Source organism: Alligator sinensis, unplaced genomic scaffold, assembly GCF_000455745.1.
Source record: "Alligator sinensis unplaced genomic scaffold, ASM45574v1 scaffold725_1, whole genome shotgun sequence".
Lineage (NCBI taxonomy): Eukaryota > Metazoa > Chordata > Crocodylia > Alligatoridae > Alligator > Alligator sinensis.
In genome coordinates this window covers 840794-849868 of record NW_005842686.1, presented here as the reverse complement: position 1 = coordinate 849868, position 9075 = coordinate 840794, and the positions used below count along the sequence as shown (strand labels likewise).

The window sequence follows — 9075 nt, the reverse complement described above, 5'->3', positions numbered from 1 at the left end:
TGGTTAAGTATGACTTACTCTTAATGATTATAATATGGAAGAATGCAAAATTACATTTTATTCCAAACTTTGTTCAACTGTGGTAATTGTCATAATTGAAACCTAAGTCTGTAGAGATTCTTTCCTGTTTCTCATATAAAATATGTTAGAGTCAAGAATCAAGTGCCATATAATGGTGCATGCTCAAAATGGGATTACAAAAAGAAATTGGAATGAGTAGGAGAATAGATTCTGAACTGTCCAACCTCAACTAATAAGTAGTTAAAACCAGGTGAAAAAAATGCAAAGGGACCAACTATGTCTAACTGACCCATTTTAGTCCAAGGAAATATGTGAGGTGCCAAACAATGCTGTAAGCTCTAAACTTCTTGGAAACACTGAACAACATCAAAATGCAGTTAGGGTTGAACTGTAAAAACACAGTTCCCCAACAATTTCCATTATAATTCCTAATGACAATTTAATCAGATTCCTCTAGTCAAAGCAACCTAGGGTCTCAAAGGATTTTCTGTCTCTTAGAGCAAATGGAAGAGAACTGCTGAAGAGTTTAATTTAAGAGGCGGAGTTAAGTGGAGCACAAAAATCTGTTCAAAAGGGCAAATGATGGATTTTTCTTATGAATTTTATCTTTTGTAAGGAACACTTGTCACAGCTTCTAGCAGGAACTTTCAATTACTCTTTGAGTTCAGGAAGCCTATTCTCATTAATGAATAATATCTCTATAGCATTAAGAAAGTAGATTGTGACCCGACTTTGTGAGAGTTACAAAGTAGTTGAACTGATAAACTGCTGCTCTAAACCTGTCACTAAACTACTGATACATAACTTAATAACTTCTAGACTAATAAATTACAAGTTGTCAAAAGGAAGAATCAATTTTCTTGGGGCATTTTTGGGAAATTTGAGGTCACAGATGGAAGACTGGGAACATCTTTGTTGCTTTTAAGGGAAGGGAGACAAAGGGATTCAAAGAGGAAGAGAAAGAAAAGGCAGTCTAAGGATATAACATGGGATGACTGGGATGGAGAACAAAGGGTAGATGCCGAAAGAAGGAAGAGATACAGCAAAATTAAACATTAGAATAAAGAAGATCTTATTTGTTAACAGAATTAACAATTACTCCGTTGTATAAGGGAAAATACCACTGGCATCTCCAGGTTTACATCAGGACATTATTCTGCATAAAATCTTACTGGAAAGTGTATCAAAAGCAAGGGTGACTGGTGCCTCCCAAGTCTGGGGGTGGGCACCAGTGAGGCATGACTGGGGGTGTAGGGTCCATCAGAAGCCAGCTGGCACTACCAGGGTAGTGGTGTCTGGCTGGCTGCTGGGGGCGCGGAAGTGACGGAAGTGCCAGCACTTCCGCATGTAGCACAGTGACTTTTGAAGTGCTGGCACTTCTGCTACTGGAGGAGCCAATTTTAGGGGCGGCACCAGCATTCTCAAGGGGGGCACATGCCCCCCCCCCCCCCCCCCCCCCGCCGGTCCCCAAGGGGGGCCCATCCCCCCCCCCCCCGCCCATGCTGCATGTCACCTATGATCAAGAGTAGGCATAACGGCAAATGGACATGGAAGAAAACCCCAGTGTGAAATCCTAACTTGAATATGACACTCCTAAGGCTTATAACAAACTTTAAATGAAATATTTATTTATTTATTTACATTTGGAGATAAATATAATTCACTATATAGGGAAAGGAGGGCAAAGGGGAAATATGTTCAACAGAGAAAACCAGAAGTCCAGTTCAGATCTGAAATTGCATGAAAGTTCCAGTTTCCTTTGTAATAGCATTGGCATTTAAAAAAGGCAAAAATTCCTGGTGGGAAAAACTTTATTTGTCAATGTATAGTGTGCATGTTGCATGTGGAATATTTAATACTGTAATCTGGAAATTCTTGTTGCAAAATGCAGCACATTGAATTTGAAAACTCTAGTAACAAACATTCTATTAAAATGCATAAAAACTGGGACTTCATCTTCAGATGTTGCTTTCACTGTAAGTAGGAAAGTCATAAAAACTGTAGATATGATAAGCTCCCTTCCACCCCCAAAATACCAGGACAAGGTTTTTCATCTTTTAGCCTATGTTCATACCTATATTAAGTATTGCATCTTAGCTGAAGTCCAGCAGTAGAGAAAAAATGTTTCAACAGATTTGAAAGGATGTAGAAATGAAGAGACATTTGATTTCTTATCAAATGAATTGGGCATGATTTTCAAATAGACTTCAGGCTTATTTTTTCCTTCCCCACCAACATTGTACAAGTCAACACAGAAAATGCATTTTTCCAGACCTGATTGCATCTGCAAACAAATGTCATCATTTATATAGAAAGTAGGTGTTAAAATCTTCGGAACAGCAGTGCTAGAGGCAGTCCTTGAAAAGTGAGTGTTTGAGTGTTTGATGATAAAAAAAAAATGCATATACCAAAAAGAAAAGAAAAGAAAAGAAACATTTAAAAAAGAACATACCAAAAAGTAAAGAAAAAAGAGAAAATCCTATGAATCCAAAACAAAAAAACCAAATAAACAGATTATTTCACATTAGTACGGAAAATAAATGAAGTGTGCCACAGCATTTCTGAAGGTGGCGCACACATTTCTTATTTTCAAAAGTAATCAAGGTAGGAGAATTGGAAACAATATTCTGATGCTTAGAAACCTTCTTTTAATTTCCTGTGTAAACACATTCATGCTCACTCTATACCCATGTATTCTTGTGCCAGCATTGTCCTTCACCTCTCCTCCCTCCCTGTTGCTTTTTTTCCCTGATGCATATATAGACAGAATTAATAATCTCTTTTAAGCCTTCATTCTGCTGGGCAAAACAAGCCAAACTGTTCTGCACCTAGACTGAATTCATTGTTCTTGAATATGGATGACCAAAACTATACATAGTATTCAGATGAGGTCTTACCAGAACCTTGTATAATGTTGTTATAATATTTCCCTATCTCTGTTGGTACCTCCTGAAATTGTATTTCCCTTTTTCATGATCTCATCACATTGCTGTCTCATAACCATTTTGTGACTGACTAATGCACCCAGGTCTTTCTCCTCAGTCATTTTCAGATGATAAGTTCCCAGCTTAAAGCAGAAATTTCTATTATTATTCCCCAGGAGAATGATTTTGCATTTTGTACTACTGATTTTTTCCTACTCCATCCAGTTAGTCCATCCTAATTTTTATCTAGTTCTTTTCTTTTCTTTTCTTTTGACCCAAAATGTTGACCCAAATCTAATTTAACCTTTAAGCATCTTAATTCTACTTATGCATTTAAAAGTGAAAAGGCAAGTGTGCTTTATGCAGATTTCAGAACCTACATCCACTTATGGTACTACATCTGCAATTAGCATGCAGCAATAAACTCCAGTGTATACCATGCTGGAGTTTATTGCTCCCAGGTGCATATTTAAACAGTGTGCCTAGGAGCAGTAAGCTATCCTACTGTGGAGCTTTTTACTCTGCAGCACCACACGAGGCATGGGGGTGCTTCAGTGTGGGGGCTGCCTGTACTAGTTCCTTCTTAACATACTGAACCATATCAGAGGAGCCCCAGTTGGCAGGGGGACCAGGTGGTAAAAAAACCCAAACTCTGCAACAGCAAAGTATTTACAAGTACTATCCTGCTACTGAGTTTATTAGTATCCTGCAGGCTAATAGGGCCACACATGTAGACATGAGACATTTACTGTGGAGCTAATTAGTCTATTCTGCAGTAAAGGTCTCATGTAGATGCGCCCAATGCATCTTTTCCAGCATGCTCAAAATTTATACTTGGTTGCAATCCTGTTCTATCTGGGAAGTTTAAAATTCTGTGTAAGCACCTGAAACTTTAGTTGGAGAAAAAACAAAGGTAGTAGAGACTCCCATCTAGAGTTTCGTGGTTAGGGTATGCCCCCATGAGGTGAGAATCCAAGGTTCTAGGACCCTTTCAGCTATGATGTACACAATACCAAGTCTACCTTCCTTTTGTCCAATGAAGAAGAAACGGTCTGCTAAGACTCCACGATATAAAATACAGAATTCAAAAACAGCTTTGAGATCTGGAGCTGGATCCCAGGGCATGTTTCCTGAGTTAATACCCAAACTACTTGGCTATTGGGCTAAAATATGGAAGGGCATTCTCTTACTGTTTTTTGCCATCCCAGAATGTCAAGCCTTTGTCTTAGGTATGTATGTAAGGAGCCACATACCTGCCCAGCTACAGCAAAGTGTATTGCACATGCTCAGTAGCCTTCTGGGCATTTATGCATGCGGAGTGCATATAAAATAGGATTGCAAACTACATGTAAATGCTTAAACCAACACTTACACAGCAGGATAAATACCATTTAGTTGTGTAAAGTGAATAAGATTCTGCCCTGGACGTCTCTGGTGTTGTCTTCTGAAAAAATACCCATTTATAAAGGAGGTATTCTATTCTTTAAGTTCATAAGCCATTTTTAGTACTTACACATCCATAGGTATTCTCTTCATGGTGAAAGCCTTGTTGGAATATTGATTAATATATATTACTTACACCAAGCCTGTGCTAAAGTTTTGGCCAAAGTAGGCCTCACTAGCAAACTTTACAGTTGTATAAACTCCTCACATAAACAAAATGTAACACGTGGGCCAGCTGTGCATTTCCACAAAGAGATGGGGGGTGGCAGTGGGGGAGGTGGTGGGGAGGGAGTGGAGATTGCAGTTTAGAAGGTTTAGAATAATTCAGTACCAGGATGATAAGGCTGAAATGGGAACACCCAGGTGAGAATGTGAAAGAAGCCCCTGGTACAGAATGGTTTGAAACATTTAAGATACATATCACATGCAATCTGTAATCTGTTTTGATTATTGTATAAATGGAAAATTGAAAAGTAGGAAAACTTTATAGCAGCCTGGGGGAGCCTGCCATGATATTGCACTGCCTAGTGGCTACCTTGTCACAGAAAAAAATGCCTTAGCTCAGGAGTAGACCACCCCTGGCATGTGTGCCAGAGCATGGCACATGAAAGCATTTTGCTTGGCATGTGCATCTTGGGGAAAACAGCGGGGGAGACATGAGGGGCCTGATCATTGTTGTGGCACTGCAGCCCCAGCCCTTTTCCTGCCATCTGCCCTAAGGTGTGTGTGTGTGCACCCGCCACCAGAAACGAGCTGAGCCAAGCCTCTACAGACCTTGATGCAGCTGCTTGAAGACTCCCCAATTTCTGCTGCAAGCAGGCCAGGCTCCATGGCAGGTGGCAGGGGCCTGCTCAAAGCCTGGGATGGGAAGCTGCCAATGGCTGCACAGGGGTATGTGGAGCCCTGGCCCAGCTTGTTGCTGGAGGCAGATATACCTTCACCTAGGGTCAGATAGTGGGGATGGGATGGGGATGCACTGCTACAACAAGGTTTAGGCCTCTCATGAATCACCTTCCATCTTCCCCTGGTAGGCCATCATCTTACAAGTTGAGATTATGGGTGTTTTTTGCATTCTGCCCATAAACATTGCTGACTGTTGACTTAGCTCCTAGTCTGATGTACTTGTTAAGCCAAGACATGTTAAGGCTGTGCTTTTAAACAATAAACCTGGCCAAATATTTGACAAACCAAGCCTGTGGTCATTCTTTAAAACAAGATTGGTGTTGGGATCTCCAGGCTACAATTTTGTTGACACCACAGTTCCTGTGACTTCAACACTAACATCACATCAATAACACCAGACAAAGAATAACAGGAGCAGCAACACTAATAACACATGACGACACTTCGATATGTAGCACTGGATGTGCCCAGATGTGCAGCAACAAAATGAAAGAGATAAATCAATCATTTATATTTTCCCCTAAATTGGCCCCACATTTGCCTAGAGTGGATTTGAACCAGGGTCTCTCTAACTACTTAGCACAACACTCTAAGAGGAAGGGCTATGTGTCCAGGCATATAGTATTGCTTGATATGTAAGTATCAAAAATGCCCTGTAGACATCCAGAAAAAGGCAACTTATGTGACCAGGAAAGTGTGGAATGCCGCCCTTAAAGTCCCACAGAATAGACATAAATACGTCTCTTTCTGAGACCAACAGTCTGGTGGAATGCCTAAATGGAACAATAAAATGGATATTACGGCGCTGCATACAAGGAGACCCCTGCAAGTGGGATCTCCTCCTTCCCTTGGTGCTGTTCACCCTCAGGGACACCTCTCAAGACACCACAAAGTTCTCTCCATTTGAGCTGGTATTAGGACATCACCCGAGGAGTCTTCTACAAGTCTTGAGAGAAGAATGGGAGAAGGATGGAGGACCCACTCGAGACCCAACTACATATCAACAGGAGTTTCAGTAGAGAATAAGGATGGCCCGTGACCTAGCAAGTGAGAATATGCGGGAAGCACAGACCCACCAAAAGGTGAAATATGACAGCCATGCCAGGGCAGAAAGTCCTGGTATATCTTCCCACTTCTACAAGTAAGCTCCTGACTCAATGGCAGGGGCCATTTGAGATACTCTGGCAAATCGGGCTGGTGGACTATGAGGTACATAGGCCTGGCCATCTTCGGGAAAAACAAATTTACCATGTAAATCTCCTCTGAGAGTGGCAAGAGGCTGAAGAGTGGGTTGCCTTTCAGAGACTGATAACGAGGACCTGGGACCCCAGGGGTTAAGAAAAGGAACCGAAACCTCTAAAGACTGAACTGTAGTCAGGGTTGGGGAAGAATTGTCCCCTTTGCAGAAGCTGGAGGCACAAGCCCTGATAGAGGAGTTCTGGGAGGTATTCCATGAAGAACCCAGATGGGTTCGGGACACGTTCCATGCTATAAAGACCCCACCTTGGGTGATAGTGAGGGAAAGGTGGTGACCCATTCCCCACCACCTCCTAGAAGCTGTTCGGGAAGAGATTGACTCAATGTTGGAGCAAGGGGTATCTTGACCTTAAAGGAGCCCCTGGAGAAGCCTTCTGGTTCCGGTGCATAAACTGGATGGGTCTTTGAGGCTTTGAGTTGATTACAGGCGGCTGAATGCCTTGGCAGTCTTCGATGCATTCCCCATGCCCCATGTGGCAGAACTAATAGAGAGGATTGGGAATGCTCAGTATATATCAACCCTAGACCTCAAAAAGGGATACTGGCAAATCCCCATAGCCAAGGAAGATCGACCAAAGACAGCATTTGGTACCCCGTGGGGGCTCTACGAACTTCTAAGGATGCTCTTTGGGCTACATGGTGCAGCCGCGACATTCCAGCACTTAATGGACCAGATCTTAGCGCCCCACGCTGAATATGCCGCGGCATACATAGACGACATTGTCGTATTCTCACAGACTTGGGCCCAGCATAAGAGAGCCCTCAGGGCAATCTTTTTGGAATTGAGGCACACAGGACTGACAGCAAACCCCCAGAAATGTGCCCTGGCCCAAAAGGAGGCAAAATATTTGGTGTTTTTGGTCAGCAGGGGCACAATTAGGCCCTTGGCGGACAAGGTGGAAATTATCCGCAACTTTACTGCCCCCCAAAATTGCCGCCAACTCTGGTCATTCCTAGGGTTAACCAGTAATTATCAGAGACTTGTACCACATTTCTCAGAATTGGCAACACCCCTATCAGAGGCTATTAAAGGGCAAAAGACCAGGGTGATAAGATGGATGGAAGAGATGTCGCGAAGTTTTAAGATGTGAAAACGGGCGCTGTGTGAAGATGTTATAATACACACCCCTGTCTTCCGGAAACCCTTTATCTTATAGACCATTGCCTCAGAGAGGGTGGTGGGAGCTGTCCTCACCCAGGAGGAAGGGGATAACAAGAGATCCATTGCGTACACCAGCCGCAAGCTGCTACCGGCAGAGAAGAGGTATACAACAATAGAACACAAGTGTTGGGCGATCTGGTGGGTGGTGGACCATTTTAGGTATTACCTGATGGGTAGAGAATTTAAGCTGGTGACAGATGATGCTCCCCTAAGATGGCTGAGCATGGCCAAGACAGACAACGCCCGGATTACCCGGTGGGCCTTTGCACTTCAACCATACAAATTCCATATAATACACTGACCAGGAAAGAAAAAGACACTGGCAGATTTTTTATCCAGCTGTGAAGGCAAGGACCAGACTGGAGACCTAGAAAATCAAACCTAGGGGCTTACCAGCCCACTAGGTATGACCCGGAAAAGGGATAACAGGGCGCCCCAAGGCCTCTTAAGGGGGGGGGGGGTTGAGTCCCAGGGACGCAGGTATAGAAGAGGGGGAAGCTGGGGTTGCAGGTAAACCCCAGTTCAAAATTGAAGGAAAAGAAAGCACCAACATACCTTTTGTAGGGGCTGGGAGGAGCAAGGGAGCACCCGTGCAGTTCATTAGCCTTGCTCATATCCAGCTGGGGCCAGGTGACGTCAGGAGGATACGCCACCTGGCAGATATATAGGGCACAGGAGTCCCGCCAATGCCCTTGGAACCTCCAGGCCGGAGGCATGCAGTCGCGGTGGCTGGCAGCTTGTGACAGCAGAGGCAGCTGCAGCAATGGCAATGGCAGCAGCAGTGAGAAAAGCGGTGGGGAATCCCTGAGCCAGAGAAGACCGGCAGGGACCAGAGACACCAGCAGAAAAGCCAGCAAAAGGGGCAGCACTGGATGCTGCAGCGGCGAGAGCCATGGCAGCAGCGAGGCCCATGGGAGCAGCGAAAGCAGCGAGAGCCATGGGACCAGTAGAGCAGCAAGACATGTGGGAGCAGTGAGCACCGGGGAAGCAATAGGAACTACAGGGGAGCTCGGAACGAAGGAACGGCGGCGAGTAAAGATGACGGAAGGGAAGCTGGCACGAGCGCCAGCTGTGATAGCTGTGGTGGAAGCAGCGGGAGATCCTGAACTGGAGAATCCCAGTGGGGATTAAGGGCACCAGCAGAGGGACCCACAGTGACCCCAGGAAGAGCCAGCTGCAGCGATATGACCCCAGGTGAAAGGGGCTACAACCCTGAATAGAAGCAGAGCCTAGGGGGAGAGAGAAGAGTCCCAGTTGGGGCAAGAGCCCAGGCCGAGACTCAGGGTGCCCGGGCCTAGGAACACTGAGGCACCACGGGAGCGCAGATTCCCCACAGGGCAGGACACTCTATTTTCCTTCGGGGCT

At 44.5% G+C, this 9075-nt stretch overlaps 1 pseudogene; it reads left to right on the top strand.

Annotated features, from left to right (window-relative positions):
• The first annotated feature begins 7606 nt into the window (after positions 1–7606).
• On the top strand, positions 7607–8660 carry LOC112551967 (annotated as a pseudogene).
• The last annotated feature ends 415 nt before the right edge of the window (positions 8661–9075 follow it).